The 26,895-nt window shown below is 36.5% G+C and overlaps 1 pseudogene; it reads left to right on the top strand.

Annotated features, from left to right (window-relative positions):
- LOC128059620 (solute carrier family 25 member 36-like) lies at nt 1–26,895 on the top strand (annotated as a pseudogene).

Below are 26,895 nucleotides of genomic sequence, written 5' to 3'. Positions count from 1 at the left end.
ATGCCCAAATCTGAATGCAGTGACCACCTTCCCAAGTCTTCCCAAAGCAGATACTGCCAGCTCCAGTCATCACATGTGAAACTGTGTCCCAGTTCATTCCAGGTAACTGTACACCAACATTGGCTTGCTTGTACCCTAGAGGGTTATTTCCTACTTGACTGACTGTAGTAGACAAGCTCTGACTCCTGCAATCTGGCAAAAACATCTGTCATCCAGTGGCTGTATCATACCTTCTCCAATGAGGTCCTTAGCCCAGCTTTGGAAATCTTTCTTATTTAAGTTTTTTCTCCCTCAGGAATGTACCCTCAGACATAGTGTGTATTTTAGATATACATTTTTATATTTTAATAATTAATCTCCTTTCATAATATAATCATTATTTGCACTCTTGTAAATAACTATGTAGATTGGGTCCTGATTAGAGTTACACATTATGTACCTCGTCTTAAAAGAAGAGGCTGATCCTTTCCAAAGAAGATTGACTATTTGTTTTGTTTTGTTTTTAACCAAACTGACTCACATTCCAAACCATATAAAAATTAGAAATTAGACTACATCCTCACCGTGCTGACACCATTTTTAATAAAGGAAAGTTTGTGTGATAAGAAAAATAATTTCTTAATTGCACTATTGTTTTATATTTTTTTTATTTAAATTCCCAGAGGAATGCAGTAGACAATGAGACAAAGTAAATGTTAAAATATCATTGTGTATTGCGTGAACTGAAATCCATGTTAATAAACAATTGCAAGATAATTAGATAATAAGGACAGTATATAGTGCAAGAAGGACATTTGTCAGAAGGATATATAATATAAAGCCAAATTGAGAATAAATATTTTAGCTTATGAGTTAGTTAAATATTTAAATGCCTTCAAATTCCTCTTAGCTGGAGAATGCAATAAGAAAAGTATGTTTTTGGAAGAAGGCATACAACCTGTTTCTGATTCTTGACTTTATCTCTTGTGAAGGAAACAGCTACTTTCTCCAAGACTGCAGGCAACTTTGGATTAGATTTATGAGACTTCAGAAAGATATTTCACAGACTATCTATGACACATGGATTTCTGTGGTAGAAGTGGTCATTGCTATATTTTAATGTGACTTGCTTCATGTTTTGATCTACTCATTTGGGCATACCCTTGAGTTTCAGAGATACAAGAAGCAATGACCATCTATATCTGTAGGCCCCAGCTCTTCAGATGGAAATTTCTACCCATCAACTTACATATCTGTGCTTCCTACTTTGATCAATTATTTTTCTTAGAATCATATATTTTACTGTACATATAAATTCTGAGTCAGACACTTACAAATTTTAAATTAAATCATCTTCTCTTCCAAAGTCTTAGGCATTCTAGACTTATAAAATTATACTACATGTGTTTTCACTAATACTCAAAAATTGATAGAGCTTGTGTAATCTTCACTATGTAAAAATGCAATATCTGAAAAGTGTAATAAAGTGGAATGCAATAAAATGAGGCATGTCTGTACATTTAAACTGGAAGTGACATCATTAAAAGTTCTAGACAGAAAATATAAGTGCAGAAGAGTGTACAAGTCCTCTAAAATTGAAATTTTTCCTTCATCCATTTCTATCAAATTTGAAAATGTGAAACTAAATCCTGTCTGAATATCAGACAGTGGAGGAAGAAAAAAGTGTCACCTATCCAAGAGGGATTGCACTAGATCACTGACTGGCAAACTATGTCAAATGAGCTACATCTAGCCTATTGCCCATTTTTGTGAACAAAGTTTTATTAAAACAGAGTCATGTGCATTTACATGCTGTTTGCTTGTATGTATTTTGCCGTCAGTGAATTTTAGTGTTGGAGAGGACCATAAAGATCATTCATTTTTATTCTCCTATTTCGCAGATGAAGAACATGAGGTTTAGGGGAGTTAAGTGACCAGTTCAGCAGCCGTTTATATAAAAAGAACCATAAATAACCTACAGCTCTTTTCACTTTGTTGCTTCACCCATTCCTTTTTTTTTTTTTTTTTTTTTTTCGAGCACACCTGGAGGAAGGCTGGGGAACTACTAGCTTGAGCCACTGGTATGGCCTAATAATGACATGTGTGACCCCAAAGAAAATAGAGAAAAGTCTCCATTTGTCTTTTTCCATGTTATTTTGACCAAGGGGGCCATATGTTATGTATAGGATACGAGGAGCCTCCAGCATCCTTGGTCCCTGAATGTCTCCATGTAGTAGAACTCCGGCAAGCTGAATTAGGGGAACATGGCATGAATTTGAAATGGACTGTACTTTGAAGAGTGGTTGAAGATGATGATTTAGAAGTCCCTGAACCTACCTCTTTCAATAGATACAATGAATCTATACCTTTATAAATAGCAATTTCTCTCAAATAATACCCAAATGTTGATTGCACAGGGAGTGTGCATAAGATGGTCAAATAGGAAATGACAGAAACGATGGAGAAATATTATTCATAGTAACTCCATCCTCTATGTGGCAATCTGTAACAGGGGTATTGTGAGGGGCCTGAGCACAGACTTGCCCACCCAGGTACACAGTGAAAAATCAGTAGTTTAAGTGGCATCTTGGCTATATGGGAAGTAATTTATGAACTCTGGGAATTCTGCCAAACAGGCAGAAAATTGCTGAAGTTTTCTCCAGAGTCAGAGGCATCATTGGTTGAGATCCTCTGGGATACCTCCTGGCCATGCCTGCACCCCTCCCCAACCACATTACCAAGGTGGCTTTGGGCCAGGAACTGACCTAAATCAGGGCTTGCTGTAGTTCCACCCAGTCTGCCAATGTTTCCAAGTGCAAGCAGTCTACACATGACTACTCCTTCAAGACTACAAGTAGATATTTTACCTAATTCATAACAAAAAGTTAAACAAATAAGGAAAGAGAGGAATATGATCCAAATGAAAAAGGAAAATAAAATTACAGGAAACAAACCAGTCAAGTGGAGACAAGTAATTTACCTTATAGAGTTCAAAGAAACAGTCATAAGGAAGCTCACAAACTGGAGAAGACAATGGAGAAACTAAGAGAGTTTCATCATAGAGACTATTTTTTAAAGTCAGAAAATACAATATATGATATAAAAAATATAATAGAATTCACCAGTAGATTAAATGATACAGAGTAATGAATATGCAATCTGGAAGATAGACTAATGGAAAACACCAAATAAGAATAACAACAACAACAAAAAAAAGTTTTCAAAATAAAAAGAATGTAAGGGACTAAGCATGCAATTGCTATTAAAATTAGATAAATTTATCTCGACAGAAAAATAAGGAAAATCATGCCTTAAATGACAACACTATATTAGATGGTTGCAATATTCAGATATATACAGAATATTCCATCCAAAAGCAACAGAATGCACATTCTATTCAAGTGCACAGGGAAAATTCTCCAGGGTAGACCACAAGTTGGGCCACAAAAAAAAATCTAAATACTTATAAGAAGATTGAAATAATATCAAGATTTTTTAGCATTGCAAAGCTATGAAATTAGAATTCAACTACAAGAAGAAAACTAGAAAAATATTGAAACATAGAGATGCTAAGCAGTGTGCTGCTAAGCAAACATTTATTAACAAAGAAATCATACAGGAAATTAAAAAAAAATCTGAGACAAATGAAAATGCAATACAGGTGTCCAAGATCTATGGGACCCAGAAAAAACAGTGCTAAGTGGGAAGCTCATACCAATATAGGCTTACCTCAAAACTTAAGGAAACTCTCAAATAAGCAATGTAAATGTACACTTGAAAAAAAAAAAAAAAACTGCAAGAAAAAGAAGCCAAAATTTACCAGAAGGGAGGAAACAATAAATATCAGAGTGGAAATAAATGAAATAGGGAATTAAAAATTCATAGAAAAATCTGTGAGACTAAGAGTTGATTCATTAAAAAGATAAACAAAATTGATTAAACTATACCAACTCATTAGTAAACAAATAGAGTCCAAATAAATAAAATTAATTATGAAAGAGGAGAAATTACAACCAACACAAAAGAAAAACAAATTATCATAAGTGACTCTATAAAAAAAAAAACATGTCAACATATTAGACAACCTAAAAAATTGGCAAATTCTGATAAACGTACAATATGAAGAAATAGAAAACTTGAATAGACCTGTTACTTGTAACTAAATTGAATCAGTAATCTAAAATCTCTCCAAAACAAAAGCCAAGGTTCATATAGCTTCAAAGGTAAATTCTTTCAGCATCTCTCTATCTCAATTTTTTTCCAAAAACTTGAAGAGAAAGAAACACTTCTGAATTTATTTTATCAGGTCAGCATTTCCTTGATATCAAAAAACAAAGGACATCATAAAAAAAAAAAAAAAAGGAAGTTACAGGCCAATATCTTAAATAATATAGTTCTAATAATCTTTGAGAAAATGTTACTGAACTGAATTCAATGACACATTTTTTCCTTTTTTTTTTAATTTTACTTTATTTTACTTTACAATACTCTATTGGTTTTGCCATACATCAGCATGAATCCACCACGGGTGTACACGTGTTCCCAATCCTGAATCCCCCTCCCACCTCCCTCCCCATACCATTTCTTTGGGTCATCCCAGTGCCCCAGCCCCAAGCATCATGTATCCTGCATTGAACCTAGACTGGCAATTCATTTCTTATATGATATTATACATGTTTCAATGCCATTCTCCCAAATCATCCCAGCCTCACCCTCTCCCACAGAGTCCAAAAGACTGTTCTAGACATCTGTGTCTCTTTTGCTGTCTCGCATACAGGGTTATAGTTACCATCCTTCTAAATTCCATATATATGTGTTAGTATACTGTACTGGTGTTTTTCTTTCTGGCTTACTTCACTCTGTATAATAGGCTCCAGTTTCATCCACCTCATTAGAACTGATTCACATGTATTATTTTCAATGGCTGAGTAACACTCCATTGTGTATATGTACCACAGCTTTCTTATCCATTCATCTGCTGATGGACATCTAGGTTTCTTCCATGTCCTGGCTATTATAAACAGTGCTGTGATGAACATTGGGGTACACGTGTCTCTTTCATTTCTGGTTTCCTCAGTGTGTATGCCCAGCAGTGGGACTGCTGAGTCATAAGGCAATTCTATTTCCAGTTTTTTAAGGAATCTCCACACTGTTCTCGCTACTGACTATACTAGTTTGCATTCCCACCAACAGTGTAAGAGGGTTCCCTTTTCTCCACACCCTCTCCAGCATTTATTGCTTGTAGACTTTTTGATCGCAGCCATTCTGACAGGTGTGAAATGGTACCTCATTGTGGTTTCTATTTGCTTTTCTCTGATAAGGAGTGATGTCGAGTATCTTTTCATGTGTTTGTTAGCCATCTGTATGTCTTCTTTGGACAAATGTCTATTTAGTTCTTTGGCACATTTTTTGATTGGGTCATTTATTTTTCTGGAATTGAGCTGCTGGAATTACTTGTATATTTTTGAGATTAGTTGTTTGTCACTTGATTCATTTATTATTATTTTCTCCCATTCCAAAGGCTGTCTTTTCATCTTGCTTATAGTTTCCTCTGTTGTGCAGAAGCTTTTAATTTTAACTAGATCTTATTTCTTTATTTTTGCTTTTATTTCCAGTATTCTGAGAGGTGGGTCATAGAGGATAGTGCTGTGATGTATGCTGGAGAGTGTTTTGCCTATGTTCTCCTCTAGGAGTTTTACAGTTTCTGGTCTTACATTTAGATCTTTAATCCATTTTAAGTTTATTTTTGTGTATGGTGTTAGAAAGTGTTCTAGTTTCATTCTTTTACAAGTGGTTGACCAGTTTTCCCAGCACCACTTGTTAAAGAGATTGTCTTTAATTCATTGTATATTCTTGCCACCTTTGTCAAAAATAAGGTGTCCATAGGTGTGTGGATTTATCTCTAGGCTTTCTATTTTGTTCCATTGATCTATATTTCTGTCTTTGTGCCAGTACCATACTGTTTTCATGACTGTGGCTTTGTAGTAGAGCCTGAAGTCAGGCAGGTTGATTCCTCTAGTTCCATTCTTCTTTCTCAAGATTGCTTTGGCTATTTGAGGTTTTTTGTATTTCCATACAAATTGTGAAATTATTTGTTCTAGCTCTGTGAAAAATACTGCTGGTAGCTTGATAGGGATTGCATTGATATATTAAAAGGATCATACAATATTATCAACTGGGTTTCACCCCAAGGATGCAAGAATAGGTTAATCCCCATAAATCAATTGATGTGATACACTACATTAAGAAATTGAAGGATAAACATCATATACTCATCTCAATAGAGGCATGGAATTTTTTTTTTACAAAATTAGACATTCATTTATGATAAAAAAAAAAACTGTCACCAAAGTGGCTATAGAGGAAAGATACATGCTGCTGCTAAGTCACTTCAGTCATGTCTGACTCTGTGCGACCCCAAAGACAGCAGCCCACCAGGCTCCCCCGTCCCTGAGATTCTCCAGACAAGAACACTGGAGTGGGTTTCCATTTCCTTCTCCAATGTATGAAAGTGAAAAGTGAAAAGTTAAAGTGAAGTCGCTCAGTCATGTCTGACTTTTAGCGACCCCATGGACTGCAGCCTATCAGGCTTCTCCCTCCATGGCATTTTCCAGGCAAGAGTACTGGAGTGAGGTGCCATTGCCTTCTCCAACACTACAACATAATAACGACTCTATATGACAAACCCTCAATTAAGATAATAATGATGAAATGCTGAAAGCTTTTCCTCCAAGAGTAGGAACACAACAAAAATTCTCCCACTCTCACCACTCTGTTCAACATACTGTTGAAAGTTCTAACTAGAGAAATTATACAAAAAAAAAAAAAGTATATAAAATGCATCTCAATTGGAAGGGAAAATGTAAAACTGTCACTGTTTGCACATGGCAAAATACTATATTTCTCTCCCTATAGATATAAAACACTGAAGTCTCCACCAAAAACCTATTAGAACTAATAAATTAATTTAATAAATTGTCAGGATGCAAAATTAACATGCAGAAATTAGTTGCATTTCTAGACACTAATACAGAACTATCAGAAATAAAATAAAACAATAATATCTGCCATTACATCAAATATAATAAAATACATAAATTTAAGACCACAAGAGACTTGAACTCAGAAAACTGTAAAAAAAAAAAAGTTAATCAGAGAGAAATTGAAAAAGACACTAATAATTTGAAAGTTATTGTGTTCATGGATTGGAAGAATCAAAATCATTAAAATGTACATATGTCCCCAAACAATCTGTAGATTCAATGCAATCTCCATCAAAATATCAGTTTTTCATAGAACTAGTACCAATAATCCTAAAATTTGTATGGGAACACCAAAGACCTAAAGTAGCCAAAGCAACTTGAGGAAAAAGAACAACACTGAGATAACGTGCTATCAGAATATAAAGGTATAATTTATAAATAGAAAGCAATCAAATCAGTATGGCACTGAAAAAGACAAACAAACAAACAAACACAGACATACAGATAAATGGAACAGAATAAAGAGTCCAGAAATAAAGCCATGCTCATGAGGTCATTTAATCTACAAGAGAAAATAATATGCAATAGGGAAAGGCAGTTTATTCAATAAATGGTGCTGGGAAAACTGGATAGTTATAGGCAAAATAATCAAACTGGACCACTTTGATTCACCGGATACAAAACTAAATTCAAAATAGATTAATAACATAGATCTTACTTACATGTAAGACCTGTAAGTTTTTAAAACTTAATAGAAGAAAACTCCTAGAAGAAAACATGGAATATACTCTTTGATATTGGTCTTATCATTATTTTTGGATATGTCTTCTCAGACTAGAAAAACAAAAGCAAAGATTAAAAAATGGGACTACATCAAACTAAAAAACTTTTTGCACAATGGAAAAGATATTAGTATAATGAAAGGACAACCTACTAGTGGAAGATATAAGCAAATTATATATTGGATAAGGAATTGATATCCAAAATATATAAACAAATCATATATCTCAATATGAAAAAAAATCTGATTAAAAAGTGGCCAAAGAGCCTGAATAGATTTTTTTTCTCAAATGAGACATAAACAGATGAATATGTATATATATGAATATGTATATCTATATATACATGTATGGGATATTATTTTTGTTCAGCTTGTTAGTCATATCCAACTTTTTGCGACCCCATGGACTGCAGCATGCTAGGCTTCCCTATCTCCCAGAGCTTTCTCAAACTCATGTCCATTGAGTCAGTGATGCTATCCAACCATTTCATCCTCTATCATCCCCTTCTCTTCCTGCCCTCAATCTTTCCCAGCATCAGGGTCTTTTCTAATGAGTCAGCTCTTTGCATCAGTTGGCCAAAGTATTGGAGCTTCAGCTTCAGCATCAGTCCTACCAATGAATATTTAGGACTGATTTCCTTTAGGATTGACTGATTTGATTTTGCAGTCCACAGGACTTTCAAGAGTCTTCTTCAGAATTCATTTGAATCAGTTCTGATGAGATGGATGAAACTGGAGCCGATTATACAGAGTGAAGTAAGCCAGAAAGAAAAACACCAATACAGTATACTAACACATATATATGGAATTTAGAAAGATGGCAATGACGACCCTGTATGCAAGACAGCAAAAAAGACACAGCTGTGTATAATGGACTTTTGGACTCAGAGGGAGAGGGAGAGGGTGGGATGATTTGGGAGAATTGCATTCTATCATGTATACTATCATGTAAGAATTGAATCGCCAGTCTATGTCTGACGCAGGTTACAGCATGCTTGGGGCTGGTACATGGGGATGACCCAGAGAGATGTTATGGGAAGGGAGGTGGGAGGGGGGTCCATGTTTGGGAACACATGTAAGAATTAAAGATTTTAAAATTAAAAAAATAAAAAAACTATAATTTAAAAAAAAAAAAAGAGTCTTCTTCAACTCCACAGTTCAAAAGCATCAGTTCTTTTGAAATTGATTATGAATCAGTGCTCAGCCTTCTATGTGGTCCAACTCTCACAACCATACATGGTTACTGGAAAAAATGTACCTTTGGCTACATGGACCTTTGTTGGCAAAGATTAATGTATCTGCTTTTTAATACACGGACTAGGTTTGACATAGTTTTTCTTCCAAGGAGCAAGTGTCTTTTAATTTCATGGCTTCAGTCACCATCAGCAGTGATTTTGGAGCCCAGGAAAATAAATTCCATCACTGTTTCCATTGTTTCTCTATCTATTTGCTATGAAATGATGGGACAGGATGCCATAATCTTCATTTTTTGAAAGTTGATTTTAAGCCAGGTTTTTCACTCTCCTCTTTCATCTTCATCAAGTGGCTGTTTATTTCCTCTCCACTTTCTGCCGTAAGGATGGTATCATATGCATATCTGATATTATTGATACTTCTCCTGGCAATCTTGATTCCAGAGCTTGTGTTTCATCCAGCCCAGCTTTTCTCATGATGCACTCCACATATTTGTTAAATAAGGAGAGTGACAGTATATAACCTTGATGTACTCCTTACTTATTTTGGAACCAGTCTGTTATTCCATGCCCATTTCTAACTGTTGCTTCTCGACCTTCTTACAGATTTCTCAGGAGGCAGGTAAGGTGGTCTAATATTCCCATATCTTTAAGAATTTTCCATAGTTTGTTGTGATCCACATAGTCAAAGACTTTATCATAGTCCATGAAGCAGAAGTAGATGTTTTTCTGGAATGTTGTTGTTTCAATTATCCAACAGATATTGGCAATTTGCTCTCTGGTTCCTCTGCCTTTTCTCAATCTTTCTTGAACATCTAGAAGTTCTCAGTTCACTAGTGTTGAAGCCACTTGGAGAATTTTGAGCATTACTTTTCTAATGTGTGAAATGAGTGAAATCTGTTGTAGTTTGCACATTCTTTGGCATCGCCTTTCTTTGGGATTGGAATGAAAACTAACCTTTTCCAGCCCTATGGCCACTGCAGAGTTTTCCAAATATGTAGGCATATTGAGTGCAGCACTTTAACAACAGTATGGGATATTACTTAGCTATTAAAAATGATAAAATATATTTATGGAAATACAAATGGACCTATAGTGTATAATGATAAGTGAGATAAGTCAAATAAAATAAAACAAATAATGCAACATTTCACTTGCATGTAAAAACTAAAAACAAAACAAATGAATAAAGCAGAAACAGACTCACAGATACAGAGAACAAACAGGTGGCTGCCAGAAGAGAAGAGTGTGGGGGAATAGATGAAAAAGTGAGAAATTTTTCCAACTGTAAAATAAATAATCATGGGAATATACTGTACACATAGAGAGTATTGCTAGTAATATTGTAACAACTATGTATTGTGATGGATGGTAACTGATGTTATCACAGTGATTCTGTTGTAATGTATAAAGATGTCAAATCACTATGTTATATTGAAGCTAACATAAAATAGTAGTTAATTATAACTCAATAAAAAGTTGAAAGACATTTTAGGGATATTTAAGATTACAAATATTTGGAAATTAACAGCATAGATAGAACAACTATCATTAGTACATTGTCATATACAAACACTCATCCTCTGAAAACAAGAATTAGCTTATAAAATGACACCAAGATTTATGAAGTTTTCCTACGTCAAGTGTTGTCTTTCATGAACAAGTCTTTCCAAGACTATGAAACATAGATTGGTAAATATTTTCAAATATGAAATTAATTCTAACAATTTTAAATTAAAATGGCTGGTTATAACAGAATTCAGTGTAGCATTTTATTGCACATACAACTCTGCCCTTTTTGATATTATTATATAGATTTAATATTGATCATCGCTTTACAATAGGTCTCTTATGATGGCACATCTATTTAGTTTGGAGAGAATTTACATAGGCCCTATTAAGTGAAGTGAAGTGAAAGTTGTTCAGTTGTGTCTGACTCTTTGCAATTCTATGCACTGTAGTCTGCCAAGGAATTCTCCAGGCAAGAATATTGGTCCATTCCCTTCTCCAGGGGATTAGACTGATCAAACCAGGTCTCCTGCATCTCCTGCACTGGAAGGTGACATACGTAAAACTCTTGGGAAGGTGACATCAAAATTTTGCTTGGAATTTACATTTACACCTGTTATCTTGGCATTATGCTTAAAATATTTTCCATTCATTCTTAAGTGTTGGGAATTAAACAATGAATTATATGATCACTATACCAACAACCATTTTGATAACATTTTATCCCAACATTATATGTAGCAGAATAAGTGGTAAAACCATCTTTTAGCTCACCATCCCATTTGTGAAAGAATTTAAGGATAGATAGACATCAGGATGGGCATATTAGAAATCATCATCTCCAGAATTTCTATGGATAAGAAAATGTCTTACAGTGAAAGCATCTGGATCATATCTACAGTTTCTCATTGATTATATTCTCATGATCTTATCCGTTTCCACCTAATGCAAACATAACAGTCCCACAATTTAATAGAGAAGTCTTGGAAAGATTCTGCAAGAGTTGCCATCTACAATGAGGACTGATTTTTTGATTAATTTACTTTTAACTCTTGCAACATAAATACTGAGATGAACAGATGTATATAAATTAACTTGAATTTATATATAAGAAGCAAATTGTTAATACTTAAATTATCACAATTAGAAATCCACATTCCAGGAATATTAGGGAGCATTTTAGTGACCCTAATAAAAACAACTACCATGGAAAGGAGAATTCCATAACCTTCATATATTAACATCTAGAGATTCTCCAGAAGTTTTGTTAGTTAAAATTAAAAATGATAGAGAGATATAAAGATGCACACAGAGACTGGTTCAAAGTGGTGGAGTGCATTCATCCCTCCTGTGAGAACACCAAAATCACAACCAGTTGTTGAACAACCATTAACAGGAGAATTCTTGAGCCCACCAAAAAAGACAAAGACAAAAGAGAGACTGCAATGGAGATGGTAGGAGGGGCACAATCATGATAAAATCAAATCCCATACTCACCATGTGGGTGACCCACTAGCTGGAGAATAATACCAAAGAAGCTCCCCTACTATTGTGAAGGTTATGAGCCCATCAGTCTTCCCAGCCTGGGGACCCAGCAAAGGGACTAAGAATCCTCAGGGAGCCTCACTTTGAAGGCCAGAAAGATTTGATTACAGGACTTCATCAGGACAGGGGGAAACACAGACTCCACTCATGGAGGGCACAAACAAAATCTTGTTGGTACCAGGACCCAGAGAAAGGGACAGTGACCCCACAGAAGACTAAACTAGACTTACCTGCTAATGTTGGAGGTTCTCCAGAAGCATGGGTTAGCAGTGTGGCTTGCTCTGTGGACAGGGACACTAGTGGCATCAGTACTGGTAGATGCACTCAGGCATAGGCCCTCTTGGAATTGCCATTAGCCCTACCATTGAGCTGGATCACCTCTGGCCAATCAGCTAAGAGGGAGGGAGCACAACCCCACCCATCTGCAGACAATTGCATTAAATTTTACTGAACACAGTCCAGCCTACTAGGGCAAGACTCAGTTTTTCCCACCACCAGTTTCTTCCTCCTATCCAGAAGCTTACACAAACCTCTTGACTTCATCCACTGAGGGCATACAGAAGAAGCAAGAGCTACAATCCCATAGCACTAGAATGAAAAATCACATCACAGAATGTTAACCAGAATGAAGAGGCAGAGGGTTATGTCCCAGGTGAAGGGACAATAAAAAATATCAGACAAACAATCAAGTGAAGTGGAGATAGGCTACCTTCCAGAAAACATTTCAAAATAATGATAGTGAAGATAATCCAAGATCTCTGAAAAAGAATGGAGAAGATGCAATAAAAGTTTGCTTCCCTGGTGGCTCAGAGGATAAATCGTCTGCCTGCAATGTGGAAGACCCGGGTTTGATCCCTGGGTCGGGAAGATCCACTGGAGAAGGAAATGACAGCCCACTCCGGTACTCTGACCTGGAAAATTGCATGGACAGAGCAGCCTTGTAGGCTACACTCCATGGGGTTGCAAAGAATCGGACACGACTGAGCAACTTCACTTCACTTCTTCACTTACAGCCTAGAAGAAATAAAGAAAAAACAAACAGAAACTAATGATATACTAAAAGAAATCAATATCAAAATAAGTGAGAAAAAGAATGGAAAGGTGATCTGGAAGACAGAGTTGTGGAAATCACTACTGCAAAACAAAATGTAGAAATAAATGGAAAAAATAAAGAAAGAAATCTTTGGGACATCAAATTCACCAACACTTGTATTTTGAGAGTCCCAGAAGGAGAGGAACCAGAGATCAAATTGCCACAATCCGTTGGATCATTGAAAAAGCAAGAGAGTTCCAGAAAAATATCTAATTCTGCTTTATTGACTACGCCAAAGCCTTTGATGGCATGGATCACAATAAACTGTGGAAATTCTTAAAGAGATGGGAATGCCAGGCCACCTGACCTGCCTCCTAAGAAATCTGTATGCAGGTCAAGAAGGAACAATTAGAACTGGACCTGGAACAACAGACTGGTTCCAAATCAGGAGAGGAGTACGTCAAAGTGGCATATGGTCACCCTGCTTATTTAACTTATATGCAGAGTACATCATGAGAAACACTGGGCTGGATGAAGCACAAGCTGGAATCAAGATTGCTGGGTGAAATATCAATAACCTCAGATATGCAGATGAGACCATCCTTATGGCAGAAAGCAAAGAAGAACTAAAGAGCCTCTTGATGAAATTGAAAGAGGAGAGTGTAAAAGTTGGCTTAAAATTCAACATTCAGAAAACTAAGATCATGGCCTCCGGTTCCGTCTGCCGCTGCTGCTGCTAAGTAGTTTCAGTGGTACCTGACTCTGTGCGACCCCATGGGCTGTAGCCCACCAGGCTCCCCTGTCCACAGGAATCTCCAGGCAAGAATACTGGAGTGGGTTACCATTTCCTTCTCCAGCGGTCCCATCACTTCATCGCAAATAGATGGGGAAACAATGGAAACAGTGACAGACTTTATTTTCTTGGGCTCCAAAATCACTGCAGATGGTGATTGCAGTCATGAAATAAAAGATGCTTGCTCCTTGGAAGAAAATCTATGACCAACCTAGACAGCATATTAAAAAGCAGAGACATTACTTTGGCAACAAATGTCTGTGTAGTCAAAGCTATGGTTTTTCCAGTAGTGATATATGGATGTGAGTGATGGACTATAAAGAAAGCTGAGAGAGGAAGAATTGATGGTTTTGAACTCCAGTGTTAGAGAAGACTCTTGAGAATCCCTTGGACTGCAAGGAGATCCAACCAGTCCATTGTAAAGAAATCAGTCTTGAATATTCATTGGAAGGACTGATGCTGAAGCTGAAACTGCAATACTTTGGCCATCTGATGTGAAGAACTGACTCATTGGAAAAGACCCTGATGCTGGGAAACATTGAAGATGGGAGGAAAAGGGGACAACAGAGGATGAGATGGTTGGATGGCATCACCAACTCTATGGACATGAGTTTGAGTAAACTCCAGAATTGGTGATTGACAGGGAAGCCTGGCATGCTGCTATCCATGAGGTTGCGAGGAGTCAGACACGACTGAGCTGAACTGAACTGAAGTGAACTGACAAGGAGAAGAGAGAGAGAAAGGACCTGAGAAAATATTTGAAGACATAGTAGCTTAAAACCTCCCTAACAAGAAATAGGTTGATGAAATAATCAAGAACATCCAGGAAGCTCAGAGAAGCTTCTAAAAGTCCCAGACAGGATAAACCCAAGGAGGAACACTCCAAGACACATAGTAATCAAACTGACAAAAATTAAAGACAAAGATAAAATATTCAAAGCAACAGGGGAGAAGTGGGAAATAACATATAAGGGAACTCCCATAAGGTTATTAGCTGATTTCCCAACAGGTACTCTACAAACTGGAAAGGAATGGCATGATGTGTTTAAAATGATAAAAGGGAAGAAATTACAACCAAAAATGTTCTAACTAACAAGACTCTCATTCAGATTTGTTGGAAAAATCAAATGCTATACAGACAAGCAAAAATTCAGCACCATCAAATCAGCTTTACAAGAAATGCTAAAGGGATTTTTCTAGTCAGGAAACAGAAGAAAAGGAAAGAAAAATCTCACATAAAATAAATAAAAAAGAATTAAGAAAATGGTATTAGGATCATGTGTATTGATAATTACCTTAAATGTAAATGGGTTAAGTACACCAATACAGACTGCCTGGACAGATGAGAGCTTATACATATAGGCACCCCCACTTACCACATCACTCTACTTAATCCCTCAAACTCTATGTGAGTTCCTTTTTTTGTTAGGACAATCATGTTTAGGTTATGATTTTCAATCGTATCTTTTATTTTATGTCTCGCTATTGATTGTGAAAACTGATAAACATCTTTTACCATTGTGATTATATAACTATTTGTTTAATACCTTGTATCATGATTGGCCAACAGAAAATAATGGAATTTTGTATCATGAAAATCACCATTTAATAGAAAAACTTGTAATCACTTTTTAAAATCTTGATGCACTTTAGAATTATCTTAGAATATTTTGAAAAACATAAATGCCCAGGTATTGTTTGTCCTCCAAATTATGTTTGATATTAATTTCTTATTTTGATATTAGTTTCTCATTTTGATACTAAAATCTCATTTAAATGTTTTCTTCTCTGTAATCACTCTCTGAGTTTTTTCAGTCTTTTAAGTTTACTGAAGCTTTCAATGATTAAGTCAAAGATCTCTCTTGGTTATTGTCACACTGCACTTAAAATATGTGAGTTATTTTCAGTACATTTTGATATTGATTTCTAACATAATTCCATGGTGATAGGAGAGCAGATTTTATATAATTTCAAAATATTTAGACTGAATTTTTTGCACCTGTTTTTTTTTTTTTTCCTTTGCACCTTGTTTTATGTTCCTGGATATGTTCCAGTGTCTATAGCTTTACAGTTTATGGGAACTTAAATATAATTGAATTTATATTTTCCTGTTGTGTGAAAATTGTATAAATCTTAATTACACTGAATTGGTTTGTAGCCTTTCTCAGGTCTATTGTATCCTTCTAATTTTCTGTCTATTCATTCTATTAATTTTTGAGAGTATAATATTGAAACTCCAACTAAAATCTTTATCAATTTAAAAATAATAATAGTAATATATGGTGGAACTATATATAACTTTGTTCTGTATTTTCCAATCCTCTTGAAATGTGTTATATCATAATAATTTTAAAAGTTTTAAATTAAAAATAATAGAAGAAAATTGATGAAGTATTGGCAATATGTGTGGGTAATCTAGCTAGATGGTAGAGACACTTCCAAGTTTGCCTAAATGTTCCATTATAATCAGATGAACCCATGAACAAATGCCTTCCAAAGTGATTCGCTAGGTTGTGACTCAGCTTCTTTGTCCTGTCTCTCATTTAGGGATTCATCATATGACATGGACCTTTAGCTCACGCTGATATTAAATTTATCATATCTGACTGAAGCACACTTTGTATGTAATGAATTCACAAAAAGAGATTGCATAACAATTATTCTGTCTACTTGTAAATAAACATTTGAAATAAATTCTAGCTATTTTATTTAAGGAATGTCTTGGCAACAAGATTTTTGGTAACAGGCTCATAGACCTCCACTATCTTTAATTATTGGCCCCGTCTTTTAGTTTCGTTCAGTTCAGTTGCTCAGCCGGGACTCAGTCGACTCGGTTCAGTCGACTCTGGGACTTCATGGACTGCAGCATGTCAGGCTTACCTGTCCATCACCAACTCCCGGAGTTTGCTCATACTCACTTCCATATAGTTGGAGATGCCATGCAACCATCTCATCCTCTGTTGTCCCCTTCTCCTACTGCCTTCAATCTTTCCCAGAATCAGGGTCTTTTCCAGTGAGTCAGTTCTTTGTATCAGGTGACCAAAGTACTGGAGCTTAAGGTTCAGCGTCAGTCCTTCCAATGAACATTCAGGACTGATTTCCTTTAGGATGGGCTGATTTCCTTTAGGATGGACTGATTTGATCTCTTTGCAGTCCACAGGATTCTCAAGAGTCTTCTTCAACACCACAGTTCAAAAGCATCAGTTCTTCAGCTCTCAGCCTTCTTTATGGTCCAATTCTCACATCCATACATGACTACAGGAAAAGCCATAGCTTTAACTAGATGGACTTTGTCAGCAAAGTGCTATCTCTGCTTTTAATACACTGTCTATGTTGGTCAAAGCTTTTCTTCCAAAGAGAAAGGATCTTTTAATTTCATGACTGCAGTCACCATCTGCAGTAATTTTGGAGCCCAAGAAAATAAAGTCTCTCATTATTTCCATTGTTTCCCCATCTATTTGCTATAAAGTGATGGGACAGGATGCCATGATCTTCATTTTTTGAAAGTGATTTCAAGCCAGGTTTTTCACTCTCCTCTTTCACCTGTATCAAGGGGCTCTTTAGTTCCTCTCTGCTTTCTACCATAAGGGTAGTGTCATCTTCATATCTGAGGTTATTGATATTTCTTCCAGAAATCTTAATTCCAGCTTGTGCTTCATCCAGCCCAGCATTTCACCTGATGTTCTGTGCATAGAATTTAAATAAGCAGGGTGAAAATATACAGCCTTCAATTAAAAATCAATAAATTAAAAAAGAAAAACTATGTATATTGTAAATTTGAGGGAAGTCACCTGAAAAACTTTAAAAAACATAAATGAAAAATAATGATAAAAGATAAAATAGAATGATTAAAAATGCTCACTTAAAATCAGAAGTGACAAAAATAGAAAAAATTAAACAATGTACAAATGCATGACAAAAAGCTGTTAGAAATATAGCTGTCTTTACCCAACTATATCAATAGTTACTTTAAATATAAATGATCTAAACACACTAGTTAGAAGGTAGAGAAATTTAGGCTGGATTTTAAAAGTAAAAGTAATACTGAAAGATCTACAAGAAACTCACTGTAAATATTGACTCAGATAATTTATAAGTAAAGTAGATGGAGAAACGTACGTAATTACCAACCAAATGAAATTTGGTATATTAACTTCAGACAACGTTAGCTTTGTAACAAAGAAAATTAAATGTGATGGAGGAATATCACATAATGATAAAGTATTTAATTCTGCAAGAAGATATAATTATCAAATCACACAGTTATATAAAGCCAATACTTGGGAGAAAATCATCATTTTTATGATAACCATAAAATTTGCCTATTAAATAACTGTTGATTGATTAATTTACTTAATATTTGTTTCAAGCATTTATGCACTTGGTAATATCACTAAACTTTGGGGGAAAATTAAGTAAAGGAGAAAAAATAGGTATAAAACAATATGTAACTTAGCTGGCATATTAAAAATGTCTTAACTTCCTTTAGCAGTGTTTTGATTGTGTTGTATTACTATACTTTCTCCAAGACGTGTCATATCTGTTCTATTTGATACTTTCCATGAAATTAAAAGAGGCTTGCTCCTTAGAAGGAAAATATATTAAAAAGCAGAGACATCACCCTGCTGACAAATGTCCATTGAGTCAAAGCTAAGTTTTTTCCCAGTAGTCATGTACAGATGTGAGAGTTGGATCATATAGAAGGCTGAGTGCTTAAAAAAAAAAAAAAAAATGATGCTTTTGAATTCTGGTTCTGGAGAAGACTCTTGAGAGTACCTTGGACAGCAAGGAGATCAAATCAGTCCATCCTAAAGGAAATCAACACTGAATATTCATTGTAAGGACTGATACTGAAGCTGAAGCTCCAATATTTTGGCCGTCTGATGCAGAGAGCCAGTTCATTGGAAGAGCAAGTATCATTTCACCTGATACTGGTGAAAATTGAAGACAAAATGGAGAAAACGGTGGGATAGGGTAAGATGGTTAGTAATAAAGCATGACTGACTCAATGTACATGAGTTTAAGTAAACTCCAGGAGATAGTGAAGTACAGAGAAGCCTGGCGTGCTGCAGTCCATGGCATCCCCAAGTTGGATATGACTTAGTGACTGAATAACAATGGCAATTTAGGCGTGAGTTAAGAAATTTTATAACTTCGAATTATTGAACCATGTGATACTACCTAGTTTCATCTTATTATATTTGAATTATCCTTAATTAAATTCAATTCTGTTGCATTTTACTTTAATAATTTTAGATTTCAAACTAAATTCTATGCTTTAGAAACATCTTGTATATAATACAAGCATGTTTCCCATTTTCCCGGATGTCATAGACAGCCTTAATATGGTCCTCAATCATGTCCCTACCTGGTATTGATGACTTTGTACAATTCTCTCTAATTCAATATGGCCTGAATATCAGTTCAGTTCAGTTCAGTTGCTCAGTAACGTCTGACTCTTTGCAACCCCATGGACTGCAGTACGCCAGGTCTCCCCATCCATTACCAACTCCCAGAGTATACTCAAACTCATGTCCATTGAGTCAGTGATGCCATCCAACCATCTCATTCTCTGTTATCCCCTTCTCCCTGCCACCCCCCCCCCCCCCACCTTCAATCTTTCCCAGCATCAGGACCTTTTCCAATGAGTCAGTTCTTCACATCAGGTGGCCAAAGTATTGGAGTTTCAGCTTCAGCATCAGTACTTCCAATGAATATTCAGGACTGATTTCCTTTAGGATGGACTGATTGGGTCTCCTTGCTGTCCAAGGGACTCTCAAAAGTCTTCTCCAACACCACAGTTCAAAAACATCAATTCTTTTGTGCCAAGCTTCTGGAGAAGGGAATGGCAAACCACTTTAGTATTCTTACCTTGAGAACCCCATGCACAGTATGAAAAAGCCTGAATATAGTGACTCCTAAAAAAATAAAATGCATAAAAGTGATGGATTGTCACTTACAATAGAGATGAAGTTACAAAACTAATGTAGCTTTTATCCTGGGTGCACTTTCTTACCCTCTTACTGGCTCATTCTGAAAGAAGCCAGCTAGCATGTTGGGAAAACATCCTCTCTACCAATTGACTCTTCAGATGAGACTAAAGTCTTGGCTAAAAGTTTGAATCCAACATCATGAAAAATCTTTAAATAGAGGTTTAAACTAAGTCCTGCACCACAGAAACTGAGAGATAATGAATGCTTTTTTTAAGTGGTCATATCTTGTGTTATTTTGTTTTGCAGCAACAGATAATTCGTATAATGAAATTTAGAATCCACAAGAGCAACGAAAGGGTAAGCATCATTGCTACAAAGTTAATAATTTTACTTACCCTACCCAGTTGTGGAAAGGCTCTGTAAAAATGATCTTTAGTTCAGATTTTGTAGAAAGAGTAAAACTCTGGGTCTGAGGACAAGAAATTTGATTTGGTAATATGTGCAACTAATAATTAACATAATGGGAAAATGTAGATATAATAGTTCTCTTTATTATTTGAAGTTCATGGAGCACAAATGACTAGTGTATAGTAAAAAGTAAAATTTGAAATCTTCAGCAATGAATATAACTTGAAAATCCTCTCTGCATGTAAAATTCAGTTTGGTCTCAGGAGGCTGAAAATCAGATATTAACTGGACTCTGTCTTCCCATTTAAATACTATTGAATGCATCTTGTAGAACTTCAAAGTTATCTGTGTGCAAAGAGTTCATGCATGCTAAGTCACATTAGTCGTGTCTGACTCTTCATGAGACCCTACATAGCCTGCCAGGCTACTCTGTCCATGGTATTCTTCAAGTAAAAATATTAGAGTGGCTTGTCATGTTCTCCTCTAGAGGATCTTCTGACCCAGGGATCAAATCTGTATCTTTTATATCTCCTGTGTTGGCAATATATATATAGTCTATATTTATATAATACTTATAATACAGATGATACATATATACTGCTAATACTTCGGGCTTCTAGAATCATTCATGGTTCCCATACATGACGCTATGGTAAATAGACAGTAATGTTCTCTTTTCTTCACCAACAGCAGCAAAACAAATTTTATGTTAATTTAGTACCCAAAAGGAAAGTTGCACAGATAAATTTCCACTGCTTATTGCTTTCTTTTTGAATTCCAATGTTTATTTTACCTTCTTGCACCATATGATTATTTACAAATTATATAGAAAAAAAAAGTAAGTTTTGTTTTTTTCCTAAAAGAAGAAAAGAGTGAAGGAAATAAAAGAGGCGAGAATGTATCAGCAGATATTTATAGACACACCACTGTCAAAAATGAATACCACTGAGAGACAAGGAATCTATTAATAAGTATCTACAGAATCTTTACCTATTACCCAGAACTAGGGTGAAATCATTGAAAAAATGTTTTACTTTTATTTTAAATTAAAGGATAAATGAAACACACAGTGGTTTAAAAAAAAAAAAAAGAATGATTCTTTCTTGATATATCTAAAAAGAAGCATAAAATTAGAACAAAGTCAAGTCCTAATGTTTGAGTTCTCAAAAGACAACTCAGTTGTGAATAGAAAATCAGAGATGGGCTGACTGGTAGCTAGAGTTTGAATCTCAAATCTGTCTTGTATTTTTTCCAGTATCCATAGTCCAGAGACAGAGGAATGTTGGAAACATAAAAGTACCCTGGGTGGGGCTCTGAAAGTAAAAACAATGTGATTCAGTAAACTTGTTAATGATAAATTACTATAATAATGAACATTTTATTGACAAAAACACGTGCATTTGTCAGCATGCAGTGGTGGTCAGAAGTGACCACAGGACTGGAAAAGATAAATTTTAATTCCAATTCCAAAAAAGGGCAGTGCCAAAAAATGTTCAAACCCTACAATCATATTCATTTCCCATGCTAATAAGGTTATGATCAAGGACTCTGGGGGAGAAGGAGAGGGTGGGATGATTTGGGAGAATGGCACTGAAACATGTATACATGTAAGAAATGAATCACCAGTCTATGTTCGATGCAGGATACAGGATGCTTGGGGCTGGTGCACGGGGATGATCCAGGGAGATGGTGTGGGGTGGGAGGTGGGAGGGGGGTTCAGGATTGGGAACTCATGTACGCCCGTGGAAGATTCATGTTAATGCATGGCAAACCCAATACAGTATTGTAAAGTAAAATAAAGTAAAAATTTAAAAAAAAATCATTCAAGCTAGGCTTTAGTAGTATGTGACATGAGAACTTCTAAATGCACAAGCTGGATTTAGAAAAGGGAGAAGAATCAGAGATCAAATTGCAAACCATCATTGGATCATAAAAAAGCAAGGGAACCCCCCCCCCCAAAAAAAAACCTACATCTGCTTCATTGACGACACTAAAGCCTTTGACTATGTGGATCACAACAAACTTCAGAAAATTCTTAAAGATATGGAAATATGATCCAACATTTTCTGTCTCTTGAGAAACTTCTATGCAAGTCAAGAAGCAATGGTTAGAACTTTACATGAAACAAATGACTGGTTCAAAATTGGTAGGGTATGGCAAGGCTGTATATTGTCACCCTGTTTATTTAACTTCTATGCAGATTACATCACATAAAATGCAAGGCTGGGTGACTCACAAGGTGGAACCACATTTGCCAGGAGAAATATCAACAACCTCACATATTCAGAAGACATCACTTTAATGTCAGAAAGTGAAGAGGAACTAAAGAGCCTTTTGATGAGGGTGAAAGAGGAGAGCAAAAAAGCTGACTTAAAGTTCACAATTCAAAAACTAAGATCACTACGTCTGATCCTATCATTTCATGGCAAATAGAAAGGAAAAAAATGAAAACAGTTACAAATTTGATTTTCATGGGCTCCAAAATCACTGCAGATGGTGATTGCAGCCATGAAATTAAAAGATGCTTGCTCCTTGGAAGAAAAGTTATGACGAATATTGAAAGTATATTAAAAAGAAAAGACATCGCTTTGCTGATAATGGTCCGTATATTCAAAACTATGGTTTTTCCAGTAGTCATGTATGGATATGAGAGTTGGACCATAAAGAAGGTTGAGCACCAAAGAATCGATGCTTTCAAATTCTGGTGCTGGAGAAGACTCTTGAGAGTCTCCTGATAGCAAAGAGTTCAAATCAGTCATCCTACAGGAATTCAACTTCAAATAGTCATTGAAAAGACTGATAATGAAGTTATAATACTGTGGCCACCTCGTGCAAACAGCCAAATCATAGGAAAAGATCCTGATACTAAGAAATATTGAAGGTCAAAGGAGAAGAGGGCAGCAGAGGATGAGATGTTTGGATAGCATCACTGACTCAATGGACATGAAGTTGAGCAAATTCCAGGAGATGGTGAAGGACATAGAAGCCTGGCATGTTGCAGTCTGTGGGGCTGCAGAGTCAGACACAACTTTGTGGCTGAACAACAATAGTAATGGTCTAGTATTCAGAGTCATGCTGGGAATAAAAGGTGTGATTCTCCAATCTGGTCAGTGGAAACTAAAACTTAAAGATTTATAAGATCAAGTATACAGAATTGCAATAACAAATTAACATCTAGAAGCAAAAACTACAAAATGAATTAACACCACAAGTGGCTTCTACCTGTCCTAGGCATTGATAGCTTTGTTTAGAAATTGTGTTTCAAATATACTTGATCTCTTAATACCTTTCTATTAATACTTCTTTTCTTATGAAGGGTCCTATTTGCCTGTGAACTAGAGCATCTCCTTGGCATCTCAGGCCCATCCTACAGCTAGACTTGAGTGGTTGTATTCAAGTCTTTGCCATATTGTGTCTGCCTCTGTCTCAAGCTCTTTGAGGAGCAAGGGCCATGTGGGTGGGGATGAATGATGTGCTCTTTCTGGCCTCTGCCTTTCTCTCCTCTTCCAGCGTTTCTGTAGAGGGTCAAGTGTGGGGTGAACTCTCCCTACTCTTCATCCCCTCACTACTACAAGGCAGGGGACCCTCCAGTCTCAGAGATGTGGGCTTCTGGTGTTTTGGCCTCAAATTTCCATCTTTGTTTTTCTTGTTGCCTATCCTGTTGCCAAAATTCTATATAAAATTCACTATTTAGAATGTATATATCCTGAAATAATTTATAGTTAAACCAAATATATATAGGGATTATTGATGCATTTAGGCAAGTACCCTGCTTCACAAAAGCACTTTTTTTTTTACTTTATTTTACTTTACAATACTGTATTGGTTTTGCCATACATCAACATGAATCCACCACAGGTGTACCCATATTCCCAATCCTGAACCCCCATACCATCTCTCTGGGTCATCCCAGTGCACCAGCCCCAAGCTTCCTGTATCTTGCATCGAACCTAGACACAAGCAACTCCTGCAGCTCAATTCCACAATACCACTTTTAAAGACAGTTTAGAATATCCTGTATTAGAAAATGTTCTAAGAATTTACATTATTATATTTCCTAAACATAAATAATCGCATTTACTACATTAGGGATCTCTTTTTATTTTATAATATAAATGTATTCATTTTAATTGGAGGTTAATTGCTTTACAATATTGTACTGGTTTTGCCACCAGTACATGAATCCACCACAGGTATACACGTGTTCCCCATCCCGAATCCCCCTTCCTCCTCCCTCCCTGTACCATCCCTCTGGGTCATCCCAGTGCACCAGCCCTAAGCATCCAGTAGGCTACCATTTCCTGAAGACTTTCTATATATCAGAGGCTTCATAAATGTTTCCACTCCTAGAGTGCATAACATTGGTAGAAGATTGCATGGACTAAAATAAATGTGCAATGTGTGAGTTGTGAAGTTGTATTTGGAGTTTACTGAGGACTATAACCTGGAAGGCAACCTCTTATATAGCTTTGAGGGACTGCTCCAATGAGGCAGGGGAAGGTCATTGTTACACATGACTGGTGAAGGAGGGTACATGCAGTCAACACACATTTTAGTTGAAGGTTGCTGCTAATTACAGGGAACACATGTGTCCATTAACAGTTTTAGTGCTTTTCTAGACATGAGAAGTTTCAAGAAACTGGGCTCATAAAACTTCCTGAAAATATCTAAGTATCTGAAAGTCTGTTCTGTCGATTTTCCCCAGAGTACAGAGTATCTCACTCTTGACCTCCACCCAGAACTCCTTTCAGGGGGTGTTGAAGGTCAGTGACTGCACTGGCTGGTGACTTAATCCTTACAGAGCCAGCGAGCAAGTGACAGTCTTTAGTTCACATTTGGTACTATTTTAATTTTAAAGTTTAAAGAAACTCAGTGTGGTTATTAACTAAAATTACAAGTTTATTTGACGAGGTAGGATTTAAACTCAAATCTCTTCTCTCTAAAGTCTGAGAAAAGAAAGTAGAACGAAACAAAATATCATTTAGAAATTTATTCCATTATGCCAGGATTTTCAATACTATGATTATGTTTTAACATATGAGGAAATTTAGGGAACATAGGACATGAGAGAGTGAAACTAAGTTATTTTAAGATTATCTGTGTTTAACTTAAGAAATCGAGCCAATTGTATTGAGTTGATCAAAAAGTAAAGCAAAAATAGACACATATTCCATTTTCACTTAAAGTAAAAATTTTAAAAACATATATTTCATTTTCACAAAGAACTTTTTTGAACCATTTCTTCACAAATTTTGTCCCACCTTCTGCCATTTTTCCGGAAACTTCATAACAGCACTCTCCCAAAACTTTCCTTAAGCTTTTTAAGTAAAGAACTGTTCCAGGTGTCTTTTACATTCTTCCAGGGAATTTAAATGTTTCCCATCAAGAGAATTTTGTAAATACTAAAATAAACAGCGCTCTAGCACGGGTGCTGAGCGCGGGGCCAGAGTGGGAGGCGGCCGGCTGCAGCGCTGCGAGCAGGCGGCAGCCGAGTCTCCATTCGCGCCCCTGGCCATCCCTGGGGCGCCCAATGCTCCAGGCCAAGCAGAAGCTGCGCGGCCTATGCCCGGTGGCCGGATCCGCGTCCCGCCTCAGTCCCTGGAGGACACTCTGGAGAGAGGAGGAGCCAGGAGCACAGGCTGGTGCACCTGTTGGCCGGAGAATGTGGTGGTGCAGTGGGAGCCATTCTGACATGTGCGCTGGAAGTTGTGAAAACGGCTGCAGTCATCTTCTGTGACACCTTGTATCTCTGCAGTTCAGCTGAGCACCACGGCCGGAGCCAGGGTCAATGGCGTAGTGTCTCCTGGACCTCTCCATTGTCTAAAGGTGACCTTGTGAAAAAAAGGGCCTCAGTTCCCTGTTTAGAGGATTAGGCCTCAGTTTGGTGGCAGTGGCCCTTTCCAGAGCAATATAATTTGCTGCTTATTCAAACCACAAGGAAAAGTTGAATCGTTTATTTGATCCTGATCCTTCCCAGGTACACATGATTTCAGCTGCAATGCCAGGCATTTACTGTACATTTCTCTTTGAGAAAAAGGAGTGAGATCATGTCATCTCATGCTCCGCATCCGCAGGTCACTTCCTGGATGGACTAACTTAAACCTCGTTTTACCGCAATTACAGCGACCAACCCCATTTGGCTTATAAAAACTCTATTATAGATTGATGCAAGGAACCGTGGAGAAAAGCGAATGGGTGCTTTCTAGTGTGTCCCTGAAGTGTATCAGACAGATGGACTTAGAGGATTTTATAGGAAAATGTCTGCTTCATATGCTGGAATATCAGATACTGTTATCCATTTTGCTATTTATGAAAATATTAAGCAAGCACTACTGGAATATAAGATTGCTTCTACAATGGAAAATGAAGAAGAGTCTATAAAGAAGTGTCAGATTTTCTGGGAATGATGCTAGCTCAAAAACGTGTGCCACAAGTATAGCATATCCACATGAATTTGTGAGAAAAAGACTGTGTGAAGAAGGAACAAAATATAGATCCTTTTTTCAGACATTATCTTTGCTTGTTCAAGAAGAAGGCTCTGGGTCTCTTTGCCGTGATCTGACAACTCATCTGGTGAGACAGATTCCAAACACAGCCATTATGATGGCCACTTATGAGTTGGTGGTCTACCTGCTAATGGACAGCACCACCAAACTGCTGTGCTATAAAGAAGGAAGACCAAAACAGAAAGTTGACCATGGAGATCCAAAGCCAGCATGGTGGACAGAAGGAAAATAA

Source organism: Budorcas taxicolor, chromosome 14, assembly GCF_023091745.1.
Source record: "Budorcas taxicolor isolate Tak-1 chromosome 14, Takin1.1, whole genome shotgun sequence".
NCBI lineage: Eukaryota > Metazoa > Chordata > Mammalia > Artiodactyla > Bovidae > Budorcas > Budorcas taxicolor.
Note: the sequence above shows the minus strand (reverse complement) of the source record. Positions and strands in the feature narration are given on the sequence as shown.